Here is a 26,392-nt window from a genome sequence, read left to right as displayed (position 1 = left end):
ATTTCATTGATTTCATCCCTCAGTTTGATTATTTCCTGGCATCTATTCCTCCTGGGTGAGTTTGCTTCTTTTAGTTCTAGAGCTTTTAAGTGTGTTGTTAAGTCACTAGTGTGAGATTTCTCCATCTTCTTTATGTCGGTATTTAGTGCTATGAATTTTCCTCTTAGCACTGCTTTCATAGTGTCCCAAAGGTTTGGGTATGTTGTACATTCATTTTCATTGAATTCTAGAAAAATCTTTAATTTCTTCATTTCTTCCTTGACCCATTGGTGATTTTTTTGGGCATTATTCATTTTCCATGAGATTGTAGGCTTTCTGTAAATTTTGTTGTTGTTGAAATCTAACTTTAAGCCATGGTGGTCTGGTAAAATACAAGAGGTTATTCCAGTTTTGTTGTTGTTGTTTTGTTTTGTTTTTGTATGTGTTGGGATTTGTTTTGTGATTCAGCATGTGGTCAATTTTAGAGAAGGATCCATGGGGTGCTGAGAAGAAGGTATATTCTTTTGTGTTAGGGTGGAAAGTTCTGTAGATATCTGTTAAGTCCATTTCAGTCATAACTTCTGACAAAGGAGGTCTTTTCTCATAACTTCATAACTGTATAACAAAAGAGAGCTTTCCTCCTTTTGTGCAGCTCTGGGAGGGACTGAGGAAGAAGGCAGAAGTTACTGAAGCCCAAGGAAAAGGGTGGCCAGCTGGATGGGACCAGGACTAAGCTCTGGGGATTAAAGGGAGGTCTTGGCAGACTTGGGATGATTCTGCCAGTACACTGGTCATTATCATTCACAGGGCCCTCTCCTGTTAACTCATGCCCTTACCCAGAGTCTTTTCTCAACCCCACTCAGCACCCTCACGAGAAGCCTTTCCATAATTGCTTGAAACCCAAGGCTACTCCAAGGCCTCAGTACCCCTTTGCCAGCAAATTCCTAGTGTAGGCACCCCAGGCCCACAGCAGAAACACTCACCCTCTCCTGACAGAGCTCCAAAATCACAAACATAAATTTGCTGTTCTTGAAAACGCTGTGGAAGCCTCCGACGTGTTGATGTGCGAGGCTGCGGTGAATGGAAATCTCTGTGGACAGCTTCTCCTTCTGGGAGGGCCAGAGAAAAGACTTCGGCACGATCTTGGCTGCGAACGACTCCTTTGTGTCTGTGTCTGAGATCTCAAAACATTTCCAATCCTCCTTTATCAGAAAGCTGCCCCTTACATACTGGTGCCTGCTGAGTGGGTCCAATAAGACCTCCGGAATCTCCTTCAGCAGTTGGGCAGCCACTGGGTCCCTGGGAACTGCATCTCCCTGGACCCTGGCTTTCCGGAGGTCAGCTGGTGCTCAAGCCAGCTTTCCAGCTTTGTCTGCTGCATCCATGCTCCTGATTTGCTTTGCTCCCCCAGGAATTCAAACAAAGCACTGGGAATCTTTCAAAGGCCTGCCTGCCTGTTGCTGAATGGCCACAGGAATTTATAAAGAAGCCGCCTGGCACTCTGCATCATGTGAGTGCTCTATGGCACAGCTCCCTTTAAAACCTGCATCTTGTGAGCAAGAAACTTGCTGGGCAGGGACTTGAGGACTGAATGCACGTGGGATAGCCTGGGAAACCAAGAACTAATTGGATATGTGGAGATCGACAGCTGGACTGGATTCGGTCCTGCTGTCTGCCTGTGTGGTCTACCTGTGCCTCATTGTCCTGTGAGGATCTTACACCTTCCTCTGGCTTCAAAGTGGCTTCTGGGGATTCCAACACACAGCAGATGCCCTGCCTGCTGAGCTGTCTCTCCATCAACCTCACCCTTTAAACTTTTAATTAATTTATTTTTTAATAATTTAATAATAAAAAACTGTCGTGCTAAGTTGCTTAGATAGGCTTTCTACTTAGCAACCCTGCTTCAGCCTCTATATGCTCATATTACAGGAGTATGCCACGACTCTTGGGTTATTTAAACTTCTCATTGAAATACGGTGTGTTTATAGAAAAATGGTCTGGTTACAAGTGCAGGCATTGAGTTTCCTCTAGCTGGACACATACTGTATAAAGAGTATCCAGACTGAAAAAGAAGGCACTACCAGCATCCAAAAGTCCCCAGTGACTGCTGTTGGGTCCTGGGAACCACCCTTAGAGATGTACTCTTCTAGTCAGAGGACTGGGCAGGTATTAGGCTTGGCTGCTGTGGTTTGTCAAAAGGTTGCAAAGCAAAAGCAACACAGAAAAAGGCGGCGGTGTGGAGTAAGCTCCGAGGACGGCAAGCCCAGCACCTCGGGCCTGTTACATGAGTGCTCTACCACCTGCCTACCTCCCGACCCTGTGCGCACAGGCCTTCAGTCAGCAACTTGGCTTGAAGCTCTTATAGCAAAAGCTACTATCAGTGGGATCCACTCAGCTAGTCCAACTTTTCATTTTAAAAATAATCAATTAGCCTTTAGCCTTAAAGGGGCTTATAGGTAAAAGACAGAAAAACATTTTTTTTGCCATTAGTATTTTTATGCAACTTGACCAGAGAACTGTGCTGAGGAACTGGTGACAATATGGTATGGACTGAACTGTGTGTCCCCTCTCCCAATTTCTAAGACTGTATTTGGAGAGAGGTTGGAAACCATGGCTTAAGAAGTTGTTGGACCTGTGAGATGGCTCAGTATGTAAAGCCACTTGGCACTCAGCCTGATGCCCTGAGTTAGAGCCTCAGAGCCCACATGGTAGATCCCCAGAGCCCACTCCCCAAAGTTGTCCTCTGTATCCACCCTTGTGTTCACACACACACACACACACACACACACACACACACACACACACACACACGGGGAGGGAGATAGAGATTCACACAATAATCATAAAATATTTTTTAAAAAAATTAGATTTATAGCCAGGCAGTGGTGGTGCAGGCCTTTAATTCCAGCACTAGGGAGGCAGAGGCAAGTGAATCTCTGTGAGTTTGAGACCAGTCTGGTCTACAAAGTGAGTTCCAGAACAGGCTCCAAAAACTACACAGAGAAACCCTGTCTCAAAAAAACAGTCAATCAATTAATAAATTTATTTGTTTATTTTACAACCCAATTGCAGTTTCCTCTCCTTCCAGTCCCTCCCCTATACCCACCCATTCCCACCCCCATTCCACTCCTCCTCCATTTCTGTTTAGGAAAGGGCAGGTCTCCAATGAATATCAACAAAACATCGAATATCAAGTTGCAGTATGACTAAGTATGTCCCATGTATAAAGGCTGGACAAGGCAACCCAGTATGAGGAGTAGGGTCCCAAAATCCTGCAAAAGAGTCAGAAACAGCCCCTGTTGACATTGTTAGGAGTCCCTCAAGAGGACCAAGCTACAAAACTGTAACTTATATGCAGAGTGCCTAAGTCAGTCCCATGCAGGCTCCCTGGTTGTTGATTTAGTCTCTCTGATTTGCTATGAGCCAAGGTTAGTTGATTCTGTGAGTCTTCTGTGGCTCCTACAATCCTTTCTCCTCATCTACAGGATTCTCTAAACTCCTCTGAGTATCTGGCTGTAAGTTTGCATCAGTTTCTATCAGTTGTAGATGATGCCTCTCTGTTAACTTTTTTAAAGAGCATTTGCAGATTGTGCTGTGGCCTGTGGCCACTAGCTTTATGGTCAAGTCCACAGTGGTCTTCAACCTTGGTATAGATACCAACCCTTCAGCTGAGTCTTCTTCTAGTTATTTCAAAGTTCCCAATGTAGAAGAAAACTTTGCTGCTCTGAGCATTTAAGAGGAAGTATTTGGTTATGAGTGTTTATCCTTTCACTGAATTATTCCAGGATTCCTATGTCTGGGTGGTGACATTATGTGCCACAGTCGCTCATATTAAGTCCATTTAATTATGGGGTGAAATTTAAGGGTGAGAACATTATCCTGAATGTTCAGGTCTTGGTATTTTGTCCATGGAAAATGATGAACGAAAGCAATTTCCAGTTTTCATCTGCACTGCAGAGACTCAATGTTTTCATCGCAAACACATGGTCCTTGGGAACGCTAAAGATGACATGAACATTGTAGAAGCCATGAGCAACTTGGCTCCAAGAAGAGCAAGTTCAGCAAGAAGCTCCTCACTGCCAACTAAGGGACAGCTGTGATAGTTCTGAATGGCACACACGTTAAACACCAGACCATCCCATCTGCAGCTCAAAGGGCACCCATCCATCTGTGGCACCCATCCTTCTGCTATTCATATCTTATAATCCTTGAGTCCTGCTGCTCTTCTTTGGGTTTGTAATTTCGTCATTTCCCTGAAGTTGAGCTGGATTGCACAGTTAAGGTTGTGGTTATGAGCAGAAACTAAATAAGGGAAAGAAAGACACCATATTGTAATAAGTCAATACCTTCTATCCAAAGGGTTTTATTTTGCCAAGCAGAGGAGAGGCTGGGAGGAGCTGTTGGTTCAATCTTGGGGTAGCAAGCTGAAGAGCCAGACAAACACTGGAGCTATCAGTTTCCTTCCAGTGTTCCTTTGATGCTAAAGCATCTGTATGGTGATTCCTAAATGCCTTCCTAAACACCTCCTGACAGCTTCCCTCTTGAACACATGCAACTCCTCCAGACATTTGCTGCTGCTGTGGAAGTCTGTTAGTGCTGCTAGGCAAGGGAACCTCTGAATGTTGCCTTCTTTGTAGAGAAGCGAAGAGGCCTAACTCAACATTAGTGCAGCCATGACAGACTGCAAACTAACAATATTAGAACTAGGTCTCACCATTACAATAACAAGGAAAAGCCACAAATGTACCCTGCAGGAGATCAATCAGAATTGAGACAAACAAGTACTAAGTGCTCTAGAACATTAAGGATAGCTTATATAATTTGTATATAGATTGCCAATTTCCTTGCAGCCAGTACCAGCCACTGTTTGACAAAACTTCTGTTACCTCACTCCTGCCCAATCAGGAGTCCAACTCGCATCTGAATCCCCTGACCCCCATCCTTTACTCCTTAAAAACCCTGCCTCAACAGAGCTAGATGCTCTCCCTGATCCAACAGTTGTGTTGGAATGGATGGAGAGCCCAAGCTGGATCTTGCATTAAGGTTCTTTGCTTTTGCATATGAACTAGGACTCCTGGTGGTCTCTGAGGGGTTCATGATGTGGGCGTAACAGGAAGTAGGTTGTGAAAGGAGAACTTGGCATCTGTGTGTACTTTTCTGAAATTGTATTGTGGATTGAATGTGGTTTGAAGAGATTGTGCTGGGAGTTAAGATCAAGACTGTCTGTGATTTTTTCCATCCTAGCATCAGACTGCTTAGGTATAAGGTAGGTGTGTTATTAGATCTGTTTACCATTATATTGTGAATTGACTCAGGAGTCAGAAAGATAACCTCTAGCTTTAGCCTGTCATGACTAGTTGAAACTAGTAACTAAAATCTTTATGAACTCCCTTTTTCTCATCGTTTCAAGAGACCGTAAATTATATATTATCTGTCATGTAAAGTATTAAGTGACCACAGTGAGGCAGACAGTGGAAGGATGTGATAAAGTGCACCGTCGAGGGGTTGCTCTTACACACACACACACACACACACACACACACACACACACACACACACATCTAGAAAAGTGACTATGAGACGGGAGGAGGGCACCTAAAGGGAGTAAGGGAGGCAAAGAGGATAATGGTGTATATATGAGATGAACGCAGAAAGTCAATCTGTTTGGGTGGTGAGAGGGAAGGTCTATTTGATGGGGTGGAAAGGTAGTGAGAGCATAAATGAAAACATAACATGAAAAATGTCAGAGCAGCTCAGTTCTATGCTAAATATAAAAAACCCACAAAACAAAAATGAAGCCGAGATGTGCATGGAACAGCATAGCACATGTGGTCAAACATCATCAGCTCTAGAGGCAGTTTCAGGTAAATGAAGGTTCTAGATTGGGTTCATAGGTCAGTGGGAAGTTGTGGTCACCTTTCCAGCAGGGGCCCCATTCATCTGCTCTTTTCTATACACAGCAGCATTTTCCATGAATGCTCACGGAGATGGGCATGCAGAGGAACCATGCCAAGAATCTGCTCAAGAAACACATTTCACGTGGAGGTGCACACCCACAGTGTCATTTACTCAGGAGGCCCAGGCAGGTGTAACATTTGAAGTCGGGGCTTTAAGATCATCCTGGGCATCATAGTAAACACCAGCCTCAAAAAATACACATGATAAACTTAGTGTTGAAATACATTTTTTTTCTTCCTATTGTATGTTTCTTCCCTAGCCTAGGGATTAAGGTCAATGGGTCAGTTGTTTACCTAGCGTGCACATGGTCCTGGGTGCCATCCTCAGCACTCACACAATAGGGCATGGTGTGGCTAGAGTTTTCCTGCCTTGCCCACAGTCAGGACAAATCTTTGTCACCCGCCAGTCTAGATGAGATACTTTGATGAAGGTGGAACTTGCTGCCTCCTTTCAAAATTATCCCAGCCTAAAATCATTTCTTTTCTTGGCAACTGATTCAACAACACCTTTGTTGGGATTTTGTTGCCAGGCTCTAGATGCATGACCGCACATAAACAGTTCAGGAGCTTTGCAAGGGGTCTGCGGTCTTGTGTCTTAAGTCACCAGTATGCGCTCATGATTACATATGTGCAGAGTGGTCAAGCAATCTAGCATGCATGGTGTAGCTCTGTAAGCTCACCTGCACCTTAAAGAACCAGACACAGACCCCATCCCCTCTCTATCTGTTCCATTCTCTCTCTTCACCCCCCCCCCTCGTTCCCCAGGCCTGGTTCTCTTGTTCCCCCCTAACTCTCTTTCTCCTAATAAAGCTCTGATACTGATACTGGAGTTTGTCGTGGCCATGACCTTTCCTCACAGGAACCAGCGCTGGTAACCAGTGTAGATTATCATTATTACAACCTTCAGGATCAATAGAGACCCTGATGGAAGACAGAGGAGGCACAACTTGAGAAGCCTCACAGTAAGAATAAAGTAAAATCAGTTTTCCTGGACACAAACTGCTTTCCTCCTTTCTCTTCTGCATGACAGTTCTTATCTTAAAAATGATAAAATCACTCAAACATATGCTTTTACATTTCTCAGCCATGAGTCACTAAGCCATTTTACATGCCGAATGTTTACCAAACCATGTGGCAGGTGAATGATAAGGGTGCAGTCCCGCTGATGCAAGTTCCCTGTTCATGCTGAGTCACAGGAATGCCAAGCTGATGACCTGATACAAAATCAACATTATTAGGTACTGCTTCCTCACTGGGATATACAGAGCCAGTTCTGAGGAATAGAAGTCAACTCTAATCTAGCTGTCTGTGGAATTGACTTGAGTAGGGTCCCTGTCCCATACCAGCAGCTGTTGTGATTTTGAGAAATCTGGTTGTCTTTTTTTTTTTTTTTTCCGAGACAGGGTTTCACTGTGTAGCTTTGCGCCTTTCCTGGAACTCACTCTGTAGACCAGGCAGGCCTCGAACACACAAAGATCCGCCTGCCTCTGCCTCCCAAGTGCTGGGATTAAAGGCGTGTGCCACCACTGCCCGGCTCTGGTTGTCATTTTAATTATCTCCTCTTTGCAATAAAGCAGCGCTATCTGGTGGCCTCCCAGAGGACCAAATAGGTTTTCTGCTAAGGTAAGAGGATGTGAGGCTAGGTCAGTAAGATGAGGCAAGGTGAGACAGAACAAGAACTATGGGATGGTAGGTGTGTAGCTCTGGCCACAAGGCCTCCCTCTGTAACTTATGAGCGTCCCAATTGTCCTGTGCTGAGGTGGAAGTCTGAGATGTACAGATCCCAGTTGAGGGGCTCTACAATATCTGTGCCTTTGAAACACTGCAGACCTTTCCCACAAAAGCCACATCCCACCAGAAAATGCCAGCCTCCAAATAGAGCCACATGCAACACATCCAATCATAAATGGCATGTGAGGCTTAAGCCCGCCCCTGAAGCACTCTGGCCCAATGAGCAACCAGGCAGAGACTCTAAACCTCCCCCATTCCACCTTGGTCTTCCTGCCTGGGACATTGAGCATGCTCAGACTTGAGGACGTTAAGGAAATGCTGAGGAGCTGCAGAGCTGTTGTGGAGGGGGTCTGTGGAGTTCATCTGGTGAGGGCAGTCCCAGGTCAGGGTGGCCAGGCTCAGGGTCTCCTCAGAGTCTGGACTTCCTCACAGCCCGTGTTCTGGGGAGGCTGAGGTGAAGACAAACCTGCCTTCTTGACAGCAGTCTCCTCTTAGACCAGGTCTAGTGAAGCCATCTTCTCAGAGCCTGGAGACTCCTCACAGCCCAGTTCTCATGTGGCTGAGATGCCCTCAGTGAAGATCCAGGATGTCAGGATGCAGTTCTGAGAAAAAATTATAGGCTTTCATCCAGATTATTATGGGCTTAACGTTTTCCGTATTTCTTTACTTCATCTTAGTACCTGTGGGATCTGCAATATCCCCCTTCTCATTCCTTATGTGAGTAACTTGAATAATCTTTCATTTTGCTTTGCTAGTGTGCCTAGAGATTTATCAGTGTTGTATAGATATACGTCTTTTTCTTACCTCATGTCATGTTTATTTTCAATTGATTGAATTTTAAATATTGACTAGAGGCTTCTTAATCACTTTGTTTTAGTATTTATATAAAATTTATGTCATAGATTACAAATCTACTTAAGTCAGGTGTTAAGTATTTCATGTCTATAATCCAAGCCTTTGAAAATCAGGATTCCATGAGGTTGAGAACAGTGTGGGTTACACACGTAGCACTGGATACACTGCTACAGAGTGAGATTTTATTGTAGAACATGCAAACAAAATCCAAATGTATTCACTTTCATATAAAGTCATTTAATGTTTTAGTTTTTTTCTAATCATGGTTTAGCTTATTCCATAAATTTGGTTATATTTTATTTCCACTTCAATACTTTTACTTTCGTTATGACTTTCTCTTTTAATTTATTGATTATTTTAAGAATGAAATATTTAACTTTTTATTATTGGGGATTATCAAGATACTATTCTGTTATTAACTTGCCTTTTAATTTCCCTGTAGTCAGATTGCACACATCACTTTATATCAGGTCTTCTATGTTTATTTGAACCTGTTTAGTAGCTTGTAATGTGGAGTATGTTGAAAAGTGACTTGTGTGTTCTGGAAATGCTGTCTTAAGCTGTCATTTGAGGAGGTGTTCTGTAAATGTCTGTCAGGTGAAATTGATTGACAGCAGTGTTCATGTTCTCCTTGTCCTTAATGACTTTCTCTGCTTTTCATTCTTTCTTTTCCCTTTTTACAGTAATAGAACTTAATTTGGTTGTAATTTAATTTTTTCTTATTACCAAATTATTGCCATATGTATATATCAGGAGTTAAATGGAATTTTCTATTCCAAATACAACATCTTGAAGTCTTGTTATAGAGGAACTTCTGTCCCTATGTCAAAATTGCACTGAATTATTCAATATGTTCATTTTTTTTTAAAGTTTAAAACCTCATTCATTTGACAACTTCTTATTGTTTAGTTCATATAAACAAATGGTAGAAAGTGAATGTTGATTTTTACATATGCATTGTATTTTTTATTGATTCTTTGGGAATTTCATACCATACACTCTAATCCCACTCCTCTCCCAGACCCTCCATATCTGCCCCGACCTCTTGTAGAGTCCCACCACAAAGGAAAACAAAAAAGGAATAAAAATAAGATAAAAATAAACAATAACAATAAAAAAGAAGAAAACAGTAAAGCACTTTGCTCCCCCAGCCCCCATCTTTCCCACCTCTCCATCACCTCTCCATCACCTCTCCATCATCTCTCCATCACCTCTCCATCACCTCTCCATCATCTCTCCATCATTAGTGGCATTGGCAGCTGCTGTGTATCATGCAGGTCTAGTATTGATGGTGTACTGAAGCCAGGGGCCTTGAACCTGACCAACATCCCATTACACAATGAACATTTGCAAGTGAAGCTGTTGGACTTTCCCTCCTTTTGTTCTGTCGACTCCCATCTCCAACTTCAATTGTGGATTTTTCAGTTTCCATCCACTTTCTCATCCAGGTTGCAGGATTCATAGTTAAATAATTTTCAAGTTTAGTGTTCTGTCTGCCTGGAAAATTGATCCCTTTTCACCACACACATGTATATTATCGTATTTCTGTTATTCAGAATATATACTTTCCCTAGTAAAACTTACTGTTCAGCAGGTTACTTTGGTAGCAGCATGGGTACTAGGGCATTTTAAAGAATTCTGCCTTTTCCTGCCTCATTACTCTGACACTCTGCCCATACATTTGTTTTCTATGCATCATAGAGTGAAACCTGTGTGGTTGTTATCTTCTCTGGTGATTTGTCCCATCTAGAACTTTATGTTTAATGAAGTTACATGGTTAGTTTGAGTCTTCTGTCTTGATTGTTTTAAGTTCACTGTTTTTGTCCAAAGTTTCTTTTGTGTCTGGTTTTGGGTTCAGTTTATCATTCTATTTATCCCCTTACCTACCTTGTTATTTAGACATCTTTTAAAAAAAATTAATAGCTGCTTTTCAGGCACTGAAGGCCTCAGAGCTACTAAACTCAGAGCTCCTTCCTTGCTAAAAATGCCAGAAAGCTACCAGACATCTGGAGCTCATCCATTGTTTGTTATATCAGCTGAGCCAAATAATAGTTTATATTTTACAGATTATTTGTGCCAAAATTTCTGTCTTTTGTTATGGTGGAATTCAAGACTTTTGTAAACCTCTCTTAATTAAATACACATTATGGATGACAATATGGTGATGGAACACTGTGCCTTTTAGTGACTAAAACTAATGAAATGCTAAGAAATCCCTTATAAAGTTTAAATTTTATGCAGATTTATTTGCATCAACTCTGTACAACTCAGGTTTCTTGCATGATCCAATTGTTTTATATTTCCCTGGCACTATCTTTTTATGGTTCTGGGTTCCAGAATCACCTTATATTCCTTACATTCTGTTTGATCACAATCCTTTTTCTTACAACTGAGAGTAGGAGAATGAACTGACGCCATGTACTGCATGGTTGCATGCCTCTCTGCCTCCCTGGGTCCATAAAATAAACCGAGAAATTATGAAACAATGATTTGAAAATTGCACATATGTGATTAGACATGTAGGTATGTACACATGAGTGCAGTTCCCACAGAGATGAGAAGAGGCTCCAGATTTCCTGGAACTAGAGATATTGGTGTTTGATTAAGGGTCACTGTGATAGGTGATGGGAACTGAACTCAAGTCCTTCAAAAGAATACAGTGTGCATATTTTTGTTAGGCTGACTCTAGCCCCATCATTCAAAAACATTAAGAGAAGTTTGGAAGATAGTAAAAATGTAGTCATTATGTTTAGTTGTATAAAAATATGTCAGGGACAAGGACAGAATCTCTAGTTAGTGGAAAAATACAGACCCCCGATAAGACAGGGAACTAGATCATCTTACAGTCAGGTTGCCTAGCAACAGGACATTGAGTCAGAGCCCTTGACCCTTTCACACTGTAAACATCCTCCATGAACATCCTGTTAGCTTGCACCACCTTGTGCACATAACAGCTTCTTGCTCCCCCTACCCTGCAGGAACTATATAAACCCTCCTGGAGAAAAATAAAGTGGCACCTTGATCAGAATCTTGACTTGGTGTATTTCCTTTGTGTCTCCTGTCCCTATCATTCTGTCCTTAGGGTGGTCGAGAACCTGTTGAAGCCCTGCTGGCTGGGGCAAAAATATATGAGCCCTTGTGCAAATAAGTAATTCTTTTTCTGTTTTGTTACTTCTAAAGTTAATCTTATTATTCTGTACATTTTAATTATATACAATAAGTCATTTGTTTCTGTACACCACATTGTTTCCCAGTTATACTCCCTCCATTTAAAATATTTCCCCTCACACTTCAAAATTTTTTAACCCTTTTCTTATTTTTCTAGATTCCATTTATGAGAGAAGATATGTGTTAATTGTTTTTGGAGAGTTGTCTGTTTCTAAACTTGATGATACATAATTGGAACAATTTTCTTGAGAATTATGCAACTTTTTTTCTATAATTTTATTTTGAATTATCTTGCTATATTTATGCATATTGTGTGGTCTTTAGTCATTCATATAATGGTGGTCCTCTGAGCTCATTCCCTGAATCATCTATTGCAGGTAGTGCAGTGATAAAAAATTACACACAAACTCACCTTACATATGTAGTGATTCAGTGTCATTCATTTCGATATGTATGCACACCCAGGAGTGGTTCAGCAGGCATGTCTATGTTAAATTTTCATTCATAACCATCGTTACAACATCCACAGTACCTGGAATGTTTTAGTTTACAATGAACATAGCATATATGTTCTTGTTCCACCTCCTTTGCAGCACTTAAAAAATTAGATTTGGTGAAAAATGTAATCATTTTAAAGACACTTAAAGCTGGAATTTTGGGGCAATCTGAATATTATTTTACTAATGTGACAAATGGGTCTGGGGCCCAAGAAAATGACCACAGAGTCTATAGTATTTGAGCCAGGCTGTAAGTCCTGCTGACAATTTATTCTATTGAAATGGTTGCCATGCATTGTTCTGAGTGGTCAGACCTGGACCTCATATTACTGCATGGCTGGTGAACTCAAAGTGGTCCATTTGGTAAGGAGAATTGTACTTGTGAGCACCTAGTTTAACTTTGCACCCATATTTGTAGTTCATATTTGTTGGCATTTGAGATACTGTCTCAGATATGCTGATTGTGAAAAATTGTTTTCAGCATGCAGAAAATGAAATTCTGCTCTCTATCTTCTACCATACACAAGCTCTGCACCAAATGTGCCATAGACCAGATACCCTGAAAATGCCAAAGGACATAGTAGAGAAAATACACCCACTGCTAAGCACAGGTAAGGATTTTCTGAATAGGAGTCTTGTCCAATAGTAAATGAGACCAAAAATCAACAAATAGGATCTCATGAAATTAAGACTTTTTATTTCAGCATAAGAAAATATAATTTACGTGGTAGCATACAGAATATGAGAAAATCACTGGTGTAATATTGGCATCAGAGTTATTATGTAATTAATTTCCTTCTGATCTGGTGAGGCCTGCACTATAGGAAGGAATTAGTACCTGCTACTCTGTACCTGGTCAAAAGACACTGGCTTGACAGGTCATAGCCCTTTAGATGATGCTACTATTGTTACTTAGTGTAGTAGCAACTGCTTTGTAAATATTTTTGTTTTATACACAGATCTCTTTAGCTCTCAGTCTTGGCCAGAGGTTCTTTTTCTGTGGTATGCAGCAGCAAATGCACAGCCTCATAACTTCAAAATGTTGAAATGACCATGAATGCTCATCCTAAATGGGACCTGTAGATCAACCACTTCCCCTAGGCATAGGAAACATCCTGGAAGTGGGTCCTGAATGTCCTGAATGAGCATGAAGGAACTGCTGTGACATGCTGTCCTTTGGACATAACATAGCCATTGCTAACTCACAAGAGCTGTGATCACCTGCAGCTTCAGGTGACCATGTTCAGGACTGACTGTGAACACACCTATCTGTCCTGAACCAGACAGCTGGAAGAGGCAGCCTGCTGGTGGAAGACAAAGCCTACTAAGCCTCTCTCTCAATACATAAAATAAGAAGGAAGCTAGAAGCTGGCTATTTGTTTTTTTTCTTTTCTTTTCTTTTCTTTTCTTTTCTTTTCTTTTCTTTTCTTTTCTTTTCTTCTCTCTCTCTCTCTCTCTCTCTCTCTCTCTCTCTCTCTCCCTCCCTCCCTCCCTTCCTTCTTTCTTTCTTTTTTTCCTTTTATTTTGTTTTACAATACTATTCACTTCTACATATCAGCCACAGATTCCCTTGTTCTCCCCCCTCATGCCCCCTCCTTTTCCCCCCAGCCCACCCCCCATTCCCACCTCCTCCAGGGCAAAGCCTCCGCTAAGAACTGAGATCCACCTGGTAGACTCAGTCCACACAGGTCCATTCCCCTCCTCTCAGACTGAGCCAAGCGTCCCTGCATAAGTCCCAGGTTTCAAACAGCCAATTCATGCAATGAGCACAGGACCCGGTCCTACTGCCTAGATGCCTCCCAAACAGATCAAGCCAATCAACTGTCTCACCTTCAGAGGGCCTGATCCAGTTGGGGGCCCCTCAGCCTTTGGTTCATAGTTCATGTGTTTCCATTCATTTGGCTATTTGTCCCTGTGCTTGATCCAACCTTGATTTCAACAATTCTCGCTCATATAAACCCTCCTCTTTCTCGCTAATTAGACTCCCAGAGCTCCACCCGGAACCTAGCCATGGATCTCTGCATTCAGATCCCTCAATCCTTGAGTGGGGTTTCTGGCACGACTATTAGGGTGTTTGGCCATCCCATCACTAGAGTAGGGAGGTTCCAGCTGTCTCTGACCATTGCCAGCAGTCTATTGTGGGGGTATCTTTGTGGATTTCTGTGGGCCTCTCTAGCACTTTGTTTCTTCCTTTTCTCATGTGGTCTTCATTTACCATGGTCTCCTATTCCTTGTTCTCCCTCTCTGTTCTTGATCCAGCTGGGATCTCCTGCTCTCTTTCCCTCGACTCTCACCCTTCATTACTCCCACTCATGTCCAGGTTGTTCATGTAGATCTCAGCCATTTCTCCGTCATTGGGCGATCCTCATGTCTTTCTTGGGGTCCTGTTTTCCAGGTATCCAACCTGGTGATGTGAGTAGCAGTCCATCATCCTTGTTCCACCTCTAGTATCTTCCTATGAGTGAGTACATACCATATCTGTCTCTCTGAGTCTGGGTTACCGTACTCAGGAAGATTTTTTCTAGATCCATCTGTTTGCCTGCAAACCTCATGATGTCATTGTTTTTCTCTGCTGAGTAGTATTCCATTGTGTATATGTGCCACAATTTATTTATCCATTCTTCAGTTGAAGGGCATCTAGGTTGTTTCCAGGTTTTGGCTATTACAAACAATGCTGATATGAACATAGCTGAGCAAGTGCTCTTGTGGTATGATTGAGCATTTCTTGGGTATATGCCCAAAAGTGATATAGCTGGATCTTGGGGGAGATTGATTCCCAATTTTCTAAGAAAGCACCATATTGATTTCCAAAGTGGTTGCACAAGCTTGCATTCCCACCAGCAGTGGAGGAGAGTTCCCCTAGTTAAACGTCCTCCCCAGCATAAAGAGTCTTCAGTGTTTTTGATCTTAGCTATTCTGACAGGCATAAGGTGGTATCTCAGAGTTGTTGTGATTTGCATTTCCCTGATGATTAGGGATGTTGAGCAATTCCTTAAATGTCTTTCAGCCATTTGAGTTTCCTCTGTTGAGAATTCTCTGTTTAGTTCTATAGCCCATTTCTTAATTGGACTGTTGGTCGTTTTGATGTCTAATTTCTTGAGTTCCTTATATATTCTGGATATCAGTCCTCTGTCAGATGTGGGGATGGTAAAGATCTTTTCCCATTCTGTATGCTGTCGCTTTGCCTTGTTTACCGTATCCTTTGCTCTACAAAAGCTTCTTGGTTTCAAGAGGTCCCATTGATTGATTGTTTCTCTCAATGTCTGTGCTACTGGTGTTATATTTAGGAAGTGATCTCCTATGCCAATGTGTTCAAGACTACTTCCTACTTTCTCTTCTAGCAGGTTCAGAGTAGCTGGATTTATGTTGAGGTCCTTGATCCACTTGGACTTAAGTTTTGTTCACGGTGACAGATATGAATCTATTTGCAGCCTTCTACACGTTGATAACCAGTTATGCCAGCACCATTTGTTGAAGATGCTTTCTTTTTTCCATTGTACACTTTTGGCTTCTTTGTCAAAAATTATATTTTCATAGGTGTGTGGGTTAATGTCAGGGTCTTCAATTCGATTCCATTGGTCCACTGTCGGTTTTTATGCCAATACCAAGCTGTTTTTATTATTGTAGCTCTATAGTAGAGCTTGAAGTCAGGGATCGTGATACCTCCAGAGGTTGTTTTATTGTACAGGATTCTTTTGGCTATCCTGGGTTTTTTGTTTTTCCATATGAAGTTGAGTATTATTCTTTCCAGGTCTGTGAAGAATTGCGTTGGTATTTTGATGGGGTACAGATTGCATTGAATCTGTAGACTGCTTTTGGTAAAATTGCCATTCTTACTATGTTGGTCCTGCCTATCCATGAGCGTGGGAGATCTTTCCATTTTCTGACATCTTCTTCAATATCTTTTTTCAGGGACTCAAAGTTCTTGTCATATAGGTCTTTCACTTGCTCGGTTAGTGTTACCCCAAGGTATTTTATGTCATTTGTAGCTATTGTAAAGGGTGATGTATTTCTGGTTTCCTTCTCAGCTTCTTTGTCCATTGTATATAGGAGGGCTACTGATTTTTTTTTAGTTGATCTTGTATCCTGCTATATTGCTGAAGGTGTTTATAAGCTTTATCAGTTCCTTGGTGGAATCTTTGGATTCACTCAAGTATACTATCATGTCATCTGTAAATAGGGAAAGCTTGACTTCTTCCTTTCCAATTTGTATCCCCTTAATCTCCTTATATTCTCTTATTGCTCTGTCTATATCTTCAAGTACTATATTGAATAAGTATGGGGAGAGTGGACAGCCTTGCCTCATTCCTGATTTTAGTGGAATTGCTTTGAGTTTCTCTCCATTTAATTTGATGTTGGCTGTTGGCTTGCTGTAAATTGCCTTTATTATGTTTAGGTATATTCCCTCTATTCCTAATTGCTCCAAGACTATTATCATGATGGGGTGTTGGATTTTGTCAAATGCCTTTTCTGCATCTCGTGAGATGATCATGTGGTTTTTTTCTTTGAGTTTGTTTATATCGTGTATTACATTGATGGACTTTCATATATTGAACCACCCTTGCATCCCTGGGATGAAGCCTACTTGATCATGGTGGATAATTGTTTTGATGTGTTCTTGGAGTCTGTTAACCAGTATTTTATTGAGTATTTTTACATCAATGTTCATGAGGGAGATCGGTCTGTCGTTCTCTTTCTTTGTTGTATCCTTGTTTGGTTTAGGAATCAGGGTAATTGTAGCCTCATAGAAGGAGTTCTGTAATGTTCCTTCTGTTTCTATTGTGTGGAACAATTTAGAGAGTATTGTTATTAACTCTTCTTTGAAGATCTGGTAGAATTCTGTGCTGAAACCATCTGGTCCTGGGCTTTTTTTTGGTTGGGAGACTTTTAATGACTGTTTCTATTTCCTTAGGAGTTATTGGAATATTTAAATAGTTTATCTGGTCATGATTTAACTTAGGTATGTGGTATCCATCCAGAAAATTGTCCATTTCTTTTAGGTTTTCCAGTTTTGTGGAGTACATGTTTTTGAAATATGACCTGATAATTCTCTGGATTTCTTGAATGTCTGTTGTTATGTCCCTTTTTTCATTTCTGATTTTGTTGATCTGAATTCTCTATCTCTCTGTCTTTTGGTTTGGATAGGGGCTTGTCTATCTTGTTGATTTTCTCAAAGAACCAACTCTTTGTTTCATTAATTTTTTGTATTGTTCTCTTAGTTTCTATTTTATTGATTTCACCTCTAACTTTGATAATTTCCTGGTGTCTATGCTTCCTGGGAGACTTTGCTTCTTCTTGTTCTAGAACTTTCAGGTGTGCTGTTAAGTCACTAGTATGAGATTTCTCCACTTCTTTATGTGGGCATTTAATGCTATGAACTTCCCTCTTAGCATTGCTTTCATAGTGTCCCATAAGTTTGGGTATATGGTGTCTTCATTTTCGTTGATCTCTTGGAAGTCTTTAATTACATTCTTATTTCTTCCTTAACCCATTGGTGATTCAGTTGAGTATTATTCAGTTTCCATGAGATTGTAGGGTTTCTGTAGTTTTTGTTGTTGTTGAAATCTAACTTTAAACCATGGTGGTCTGATGGAACACAGGAGGTTATTCCAATTGTTTTGTATCTCTTGAGATTTGCTTTGTGTCCAAGTATGTGGTCCATTTTAGGGAAAGTTCCATGGGGTGCTGAGAAGAAGGTATATTCTTTCTTGTTAGAATGGAATGTTCTGTAGATATCTGTTAGGTCCATTTGGGTCATGACATCAGTTAAGTCCTTTATTTCTCTGTTAAGTTTCGATTTGGGAGATCTGTCCAGTCATGAAAGTGGGGTGTTGAGATCTCCCACTATTAATGTGTGGGGTTTTATATGTGGTTTAAGCTATAGTAATGTTTCTTTTACATATGTGGGTGCCCTTGTGTTTGGGGCATAAATGTTCAGAATTGAAACTTCATCTTAGTGGATCTTTCCTGTGATGAGTATGTAATGCCCTTCTTGATCTCTTTTGATTGATTTTAGTTTGAAGACTATTTTGCTGGATATCAGGATGGCTACACCTGCTTGTTTCTTAAGACTGTTTGATTGGAAAGTCTTTTCCCAGCCTTTTATTCTTAGGTAGTGTCTGTTTTTGAATTTGAGATTTGTTTTATTGTATGCAGCAGAAAGATGGGTCCTGCTTTTGTATCCATTCTGTAAGTCTATGTCTTTTTATAGGTGAATTCAGTCCATTGATATTAAGGGATATTAATGACCAGTGATTGTTAATTCCTGTTATTTTTTGGTGGTAGTGTGTATGTACTTCTCTTCTTTGGGGTTTACTGCAGCTGTGGCTTTATCTATTGCCTGTATTTTCAAGGGTGTATCTGACTTCCTTAGGTTGGAATTTTCCTTTTAGCGCTTTCTGTAGGGCTGGGTTTGTGGATAAGTATTGTTTAAATCTGGCTTTGTCTTGGAATGTCTTGTTCATTCCGTCTATGATGACTGAAAGTTTTGCTGGGTATATTAGTCTGGGCTGACATGCATGGTCTCTTAGTGTCTGCATTACATCTCACCAGGTCCTTCTGGCTTTCAAAATCTAAATTGAGAAATCGGGTGTTATTCTGATAGGTTTACCTTTATAGGTCACTTGGCCTTTTTCCTTTGCTGCTCTTAATATACTTTCTTTATTATGTATGTTTAGTTGTTTAATTATTATGTGGCGAGGGGGCTTTTTTTGGGGTTTTAGTCAGTTTGGTGTTCTATAGGCTTCTTCTATGTTCATAGGCATTTCCTTCTTTAAATTGGGAAAGTTTTTTTCTATGATTTTGTTGAATATATTTTCTGTGCCTTTGAGTTGGTATTCATCTCCTTCTATCCCTATTATTCATAGGTTTGGTCTTTTCATGGTGTCCCTAATTTCTTGGACATTTTTGGGTCATGACTTTGTTGGCTTTAGTGTTTTCTTTGACTGATGAATCTATTTCTTCTACTGTATCTTCAATGCCAGAGATCCCCTCTTCCATCTCTTGCATTCTGTTGGTTATACTTGCATTTGAAGTTCCCGATGGTTTACTCAGATTTTCTATTTCCAGCATTCCCTCAGTTTGTGTCTTCTTCATTTTTTCCATTTCCCTTTTCAGGTCTTGGACTGTTTCCTTTATTTGTTTAATTGATTTTTCACGATTTTCTTTCTTTACTTGATTGTTTTCTTCCATGACTTTATTGTTTTCTTCTAATTTGTTTGCCCTTTCCTGTAGTTGTTTATAGCGTTCTTCCGATTTTTTTTTTTGTTTTTTCCTCTATACAAGCCTCTACCTTCTTCATGATGTTATTCATAAGGCTGTTTTCTTCTGTTTTTTCCAATTTTTGATGTTCAGGTCTAGATGTTGGAGGTGTGCTAGGTTCTGGTGATGCTGTATTTCTTTTCATTTTGTTGTATGTACTTCTGCCTTGACATCTGCCCATCTCCTTGTGGTTCATTCTTGGTCTTATCAGCGCACTTGGTTCAGACAGAGCTGACAGATTCAGGAAGTCTCTCTCTCTTGTCCAGATGGGAGCACTCTTGTCCAAATGGGAACTCTGGGGCAGGATGGAAGCTCTCATCAAAGTTGGCCAGTTGTATTACTTATCAGTTCCCCTTTCTTTATGTGTCTGCCTCCCAGGCAAGACTGTGATTCCTTTTCCCTCAAATTAATGAGTTTATTGAGGTTAATACAGGAGTATAGGTATGGGATTATTTATAGGAATATGAATTACTTTAATGTGTGGCATCACAAAGGCTCACATTAGAATGGGTGACTCATTAGGACTAGAACTCTGAATGTGGCTGCATGACTTGTTTGCAGCTGAATGGGACAGAGGGTCTCCTTTCTTCAGTTCTCCTTAGTTATCACCCATTTAACCTTGGAAGTGGAAGGGCCTTGTAATTCTTGTAAGTTTCAACTTTCCCAGCCATGATTTAATTGCTGGATATTATGAACCTCTTCTCTTTTTTCATAGAACTTTCTGAGACTTAATGAAATAGTCCTGCCCAGGGAAGAGTACACCAGTTGGATACTCAAAATCAAAGGGTCATTTCTGAAAACATATATGCTAGCCATACAGAATGATTGGTTTACATTTAGGAAATATAACTATATGGATATATATATATATATATATATATATATATATATATATATATATTTCATACACATATATATGTATAAGCATGTAGCAACAATTAATGAAAATAGAGGTCATTAATTAGAAATAGAGCAAGGAAGAGTATTGGGAGGGTTTGAAGGATGAAAGAGAGGAGAAAGTAATCTCAAAAATAATAGAAAACTATTTCATGTCATAAAAAGGAAAACTGTTACACAACACTTTACCCTTTCCTTAAAATGTTAGTTGTTTCTACAAGTTCACATTCTCCCATGGAGCTCTGCAAAGGCACTAATGGCAAACACCAGTCCTGAAGTCCCTGGTGAATCAACCATTTTATGTTTGACCTCTTCTGTAAGGACAGCCCAGTGCTCCATCATGCTCAGTGAATTGGCCATAAAGCACTGCTTCTCTCATATGTATTTTATCAGGAAAACCCCATCCTTCCTTCATCATCTTCCAGTCTGTGTGAGACCTCTGCCTGTGATAACCAAGCATCCCCAATGCTTCCTGTGAGCCAGTCCATCAGGAATAATCTCTCTCAGATTTCACTAGATTACATAGCCTACTCTACAGCACTCAGATTGATCTCATCTGTTCTCATATCCTACAATCCCATGCGCCAAGCTTTGGCAGGAGCTTTCATTGATCTTTTGAAAGTCTTTTGTAATTCAAGCAGTTGAGAGACAGATTACTCCCTAACTAAGACAGTCTCTTTTTGTAGGCCATTTTAAGGCTCTCAAATGCAAGTTCTAGCATGGATTTTCCTTTTCTCTGTATAAAAGGTTGAACTATGTGACATCTTCTATCGCCTTTATTCCAAACAGAGAATTACATCCTAATTGTATACAAGTGTACTGAATTTTGGCCTAAGGAATTTTAATGAATACAGCAGTTTCATAAATGATCTTGATTTTTTTTATCTTCCATAAAACATTTGACTTATGATTAACTCTATTTCCTGGCTTTGTGTACATCTTTCCATTTCCATTTAGAAAACTCTATGGATTTTACCTCTAGACAAAAATTTATTTAGTGAGAAAACATTTTTGTGAACTTCATGGCTAATGAAGAACTAATAAACACTGAATATATCAACTCATTGAATTCATTATATCTAAATTACATTTGTCATAAAAACAAACTAAGATGATGTGTTTGCAAGTTATTAAAGTATCAAGTTTTTAGATGTAGGTTTTTAGCTTGTTTGAAGCACAGTTGCATTTTTTAACAAACACACCTTTACACAAGATTTTTAGTGTCGCAGTGTCAGAGATCTAAGGAATGTCACATTTCAGCAAGTGCTGGGGAAGATATGGATTACAAAGATTTCGGGTGGGAAAATATGGAGAATAAAACCCATAGAAAAAAGTTTTTATTTGTTATAATGTAACTAGCATTTTATAAGGCCCTGTAAAAACTTAGTGAGGCAAAAATGATTATAATATCCTGGATGAATAAGGGAAGAGCAAGAAGAAGGAGAAATAGAAGAGGAAGAATAGTAGTAGGAGAAGATGGATGCATGGATAGATGGATTGATGAATAGAGATACCTGATGGAAAGATAGATAGATAGATAGATAGATAGATAGATAGATAGATAGATAGATAGATAGATGATAGATAGATAGATAGATAGAAAGAAACAAAGAAACAAAGAAACAAAGAAACAAAGAGACAAAGAAAGAAAAAGAAAGAAAGAAAGAAAAATAGATTGAGTATATACAGTTTTTCAGGCTATACAATATAATGGTTATTGTGTCCACTGAAGGCAGAATGGACTCAGAACGTTTGTTCTTTTTTCCCATATTGGTCAGAGAACTTGTTATGGGTGAAGAACTCTGGATTTTTTCTTTCAGCATCTGTAGCCCTTTGAATCTGGACAATTCTAGAACTTCTGGTTCTCAGAAATAGCCCTCAAATTTAGTTCCATTTTCATTGTCTCTCAGTGGTCCCACTTTTACTTTAGGCTGATATGTGAGGTGAGGTGGAACAAATACTGGTCATCCAGGGAGCCCTGGCATTCTAGACCCCCAAGAATCTTTCTAAATGAATGCTCCAGGTTTTGTGTAGAACTCTAGAAAAGGAACAAGGAACCCTGGATACAGCATATGATACAGAGAGGTTGTGATAAAACAGGCTGAATTCTCGCATGGTGATATGGATTATTGTAATGGAGAGGCAAGAGTCTCTGGGTCAGGAATATGCGACAGGCTAGACACTCTGAAGATAAAATTTAGACCACTTTTTTTCAGAGCTGAGGATCAAGCCTAAGGCCTTGTGCTTGCTAGACAAGCACTCTACCACTGAACTAAATCCCCATCGCCTGACTTTTTTGTTTGTTTGTTTGTTTTGTTTTTGTTTTTCGAGATAGGGTTTCTCTGCGTAGCTTTGTGCCTTTCCTGGAGCTCACTTGGTAGCCCAGGCTGGCCTCGAACTCACAGAGATCCGACTGGCTCTGCCTCCCGAGTGCGGGGATTAAAGGCATGCAGCACCACCGGCCGGCTTATCGCCTGACTTTTAAGAGAGAAGTCAGAGGGAAATGGAGGACTTAAGACTACCAATGTCTGATGCCATCTCATAGATTTCCCTAGAATGTGTTGGACTGATCGTGTTTGTCTTTGGGGGATGTTATTTTTATCAAAACAACAGACTTAGTGTGGGGGGTTGCTAGCATTGAGCTCACCAGCACAAAGACACCCCACTCAATGATTAGTCTGGAATTCTTTAAGGAAGGAGGAGATGCAGCAAGTTGATGAAATGAAATGTGGAAGTGCCTGCAGTTGAGAAGTGAGGATGAGGTGGGTCACTCCAGAATGTTAACCAAGAAAAATCAGAATAAGAAAAATGAAATATGGGAGGAACTCGGACAATATGTGAGAAAAGTCTGTATTTGTTAATGCTTTGGTGATTGGCATTACACATCATCCTGGGAATTTAAAAACTAATACAATGGGATCCTTCTTTGAGGAATCATTTCTACAATTGATATAATATTTTATATTAAATTCATCTCTCTGAAATCTTATAAGAAAAGTGGAACATTATGGACCATGTTTCTGTTAAAAGAAGTAGAAAAGAATTATTGAAGCAGATTTTGGGTTAGTCTGAGCTTCTTGGTAGGAAGGGTAATTCTTATGTTACTTTTGAGACTTGTTTGTTCCTAAAAATATCAGTTGAAGTAAAGATTTGGAGTTTTATCAGACCAATACATCATGCAGTATAACACCATTTGCATTATGCTATGTCCATATTCATTGGTTACTCAGATGAGGGCTTGGATCATGGTGAGAGGCACATCCTGGCTTGAATGTACTGAGGATGATAAGTGTTGTAAATGGAATGTATGTGATCCACACAGTTGGTACTCAGGATGTCAACTTATATCTGTACATGAAGTCTATGAGTCTAAAATCTTCAATAAACATTCTTCTGTGTGTCTCTTTTGAGGCCTTGATTGACTGTAAAACATCGAGTGAAATTGAGGTGTGGGATCAGTGTGTCTCAAGGTTCCCTCTAACTCCACATATGTTAATGATGTCCATTTGCTTTCATCTGTAAGGGTACCATTAGCTCAATTGACAACAATTGAGGTGTTTCTGGCTCCCTTTTGGTTAGTGTGTTGGATGAAGAAGAGAATATTCTACCCACACATGCTTAAAGTTCAGGGCTTCTGAGTTTAAGTCTTGCTCAGTAGGCTGCTGGTCTCCACTGATAGCAGCCTATGGACAGGATGTTTCTTCTCTTGGATTGCCTGGACTCCTTTCACACAGGGCTTGGTCCTTGGCTACTTGATATCAGTGTTTGGCCTAGGAAGAGTTCTTCATTGTGGTTGGAGCAGCTTCCATTTAAATTGTCTCTTCAAACTGTGCTTCCTAAGGTCAACATTAAGTCTGACCATGTATCTCTCATTGGGTTGGCAGGATCTCCCTTGATTTTAGATTTTGTGGTTTATCTTCATGAAGGTCTATTGTTGGCCTGTAACATCTCCACTTTTCATTTTGCCTGGCTTGTTCTATGAGTTTTGTATGAGCTCTGAATTCTTCCCCAGTCAATATTTGCCCCAGACCTGCTTCTTCATTTGGTCCTTGGAGAATGTCCCAGGTCGTCCTCTCTCCCTGTTTTGGTTCATGCTTTTGTCAGGGTAAGTGTTAGCACTCTTGCATTCTCCTTTTCCTGCTTTGCCACCGGCCTCTTTCATTTGAGGGATTGGTCTGGGCCCACATTCTTCCTTAGTTTGGCCCAGTCTTCTTCAGGGTCAGAGGTGTGCTGAGGCCAACTTCTCATCTTGGTTAGGGCCCTGGCTTCAGTCCAGGTAAAGTTGGGACATAGATACTCTCCTTTTCTTTCTTTGAGCCAGGTCATTTTCTTTTGAGGGATACAGTAGAACTCATCTCCCTCTTGGTTGGGGCCAGCCTTCTTCAGGGTCAAGGTTAGGCATGGGTGTTCTTTTCTTTTCTTTTCTTTTTGTTTCATTTCATTTTGTTACTTTTCCTTCTTCTCCTTTGCCCTTGGCTCTTCCATTTAATGGACTGGCCCAGGAATACCTCTGTTTTTCCTCTGAGCCAGAGCTTATTCAGCTTTAGGTTTGGGTGAAGGCCTCTTTTAGGTCACGGTTTGGCCTTTTCATTCCTAGGGTTGGTCCCTGGCCTTTCTGGGTGAGGGAAGCCATTGCTAATGTAGGCGTTATTTCTGGTCTTCATCAGGTTCATCCTTAGGCTTTGGAATACTTCTGTCTTGATATCATGGTTTAATGGTTAATCCTGGTCTACTTTCACTTTAGGTGCTTAGCATGGGCCTTTTCAAGGGCCGTTTTGGCCTGGTGTATTTTAAGTGTGTGGCTGTGTCCAGGCAGTTTATGTGTTAGAGTTAAGCCTGGTTATATTGATATTCTGGGACTGTTGGTACCTGTTTCTCTTCAGGGTTGAAGCAGCGGATAATTTTGAGTGCAGGTTTGACTGGAGCTACTTTGTATTTGTAATTAGCCTTGAATTATGCTCAGCCTTTCTGAATAAAAATAACATGTGGATATTGATAGAGTACTGTATTTATTGTTCTTCTCTTACATCTCAAGTATATTCTCATGAACATTGGCTCTTTCCAAGGCAAATGGGCACAGACACCAACACACAGCACAGACTCCAGATGAAATAAACTACATATTACACAAATAGAAAGGGGAAGTTGGGAAGAGACAGTGGTGCTTGGGGGAGTCCGTGCTGTTGCATTGGTGGCTGTTGCCATAGTAAAGAGGCACCATCAGATCGTGTGGAAAATTGTTGCTTCTCAATAAAGATAACAAAATAGAGTCCCAACAACGTCCCTGCTGCCTTTCCTTCTGTGATCTGCTCCCAAGAATGGATATCACAGGGGGTTAATATAACAACAAAGGCTGGTCCTCCATTGATCTAGATGCTGCCTTGATAGGCACATGAGGGTTGTACAGATCTTCATGGGGCCTGTTATGCAGTGTGAGTATGGTGTCCTCTCCTGTATGTCATTCATGGCATGCACTATGAGTGTGTCCCTCTTGTCCTTGCTATGGAAACACTTCTCAAAATGTCATTTGTCTTCTACCTTGAAAACCCCTGGAAAAATGAACCATGCCTTCATGATCTCTTTTCAAGAAAGCTTCTTGTCATGTCCACTCACAGATGTGAGATCAGGTCTTCCCACAAAGAATGTCTGCACTGACTTATCAGAAATTGATTCTTGCTCATGTTATTATTGTTGTGAATCACAGACCACTTTAATAGAGTGAGCTGCCAATGTGTCAAGGGCACACATGTAACCATGACAATGATTCCTTGTATAGTGTCACAGAGGCTAGGCCACACTCTGCTCAGGGAAGCACATAGGTGGTGAAGCTATGCAGATGTCTTTGTACTGGTAATTAGGGTAGGTGCCTGAAGGCTTCAGTTATCATCATTGCTTGGGGACAATTTTCCATCCAATCATCATTTCCTACTACAGAACTTCACTGCTGAGAAGAGGAAGGTCATTGGGGAAATGTCAGACTCAGTCCATATGTACACGGTTCAAATATTGGTCTGTCATTTCTGATTCTCAGTTTATCATCAGGAGTCT

The 26,392-nt window shown here is 40.6% G+C and overlaps 1 protein-coding gene and 1 long non-coding RNA gene across 2 annotated transcripts in view; both read left to right on the top strand.

Moving 5' to 3' along the window:
• The window catches only part of LOC121826239 (uncharacterized), a 188,488-nt gene that overhangs the window by 61,769 nt on the left and 100,327 nt on the right, over positions 1-26,392 (top strand). The window lies entirely within an intron of this gene.
• Positions 14,452-26,392, top strand: part of LOC121826416 (cytochrome P450 3A25-like) — a 79,950-nt gene continuing 68,009 nt past the window's right edge. Inside the window, exon 1 of the mRNA XM_076561119.1 lies at positions 14,452-14,648. The gene's annotated coding sequence lies outside the window, so the exon portion shown is untranslated. The remainder of the gene's footprint in view (positions 14,649-26,392) is intronic.

Source organism: Peromyscus maniculatus, chromosome 23 (genome assembly GCF_049852395.1).
Source record: "Peromyscus maniculatus bairdii isolate BWxNUB_F1_BW_parent chromosome 23, HU_Pman_BW_mat_3.1, whole genome shotgun sequence".
Lineage (NCBI taxonomy): Eukaryota > Metazoa > Chordata > Mammalia > Rodentia > Cricetidae > Peromyscus > Peromyscus maniculatus.
The sequence above is the reverse complement of the archived record's forward strand: the minus strand, read 5'-3'. Positions and strand labels throughout refer to the sequence as shown.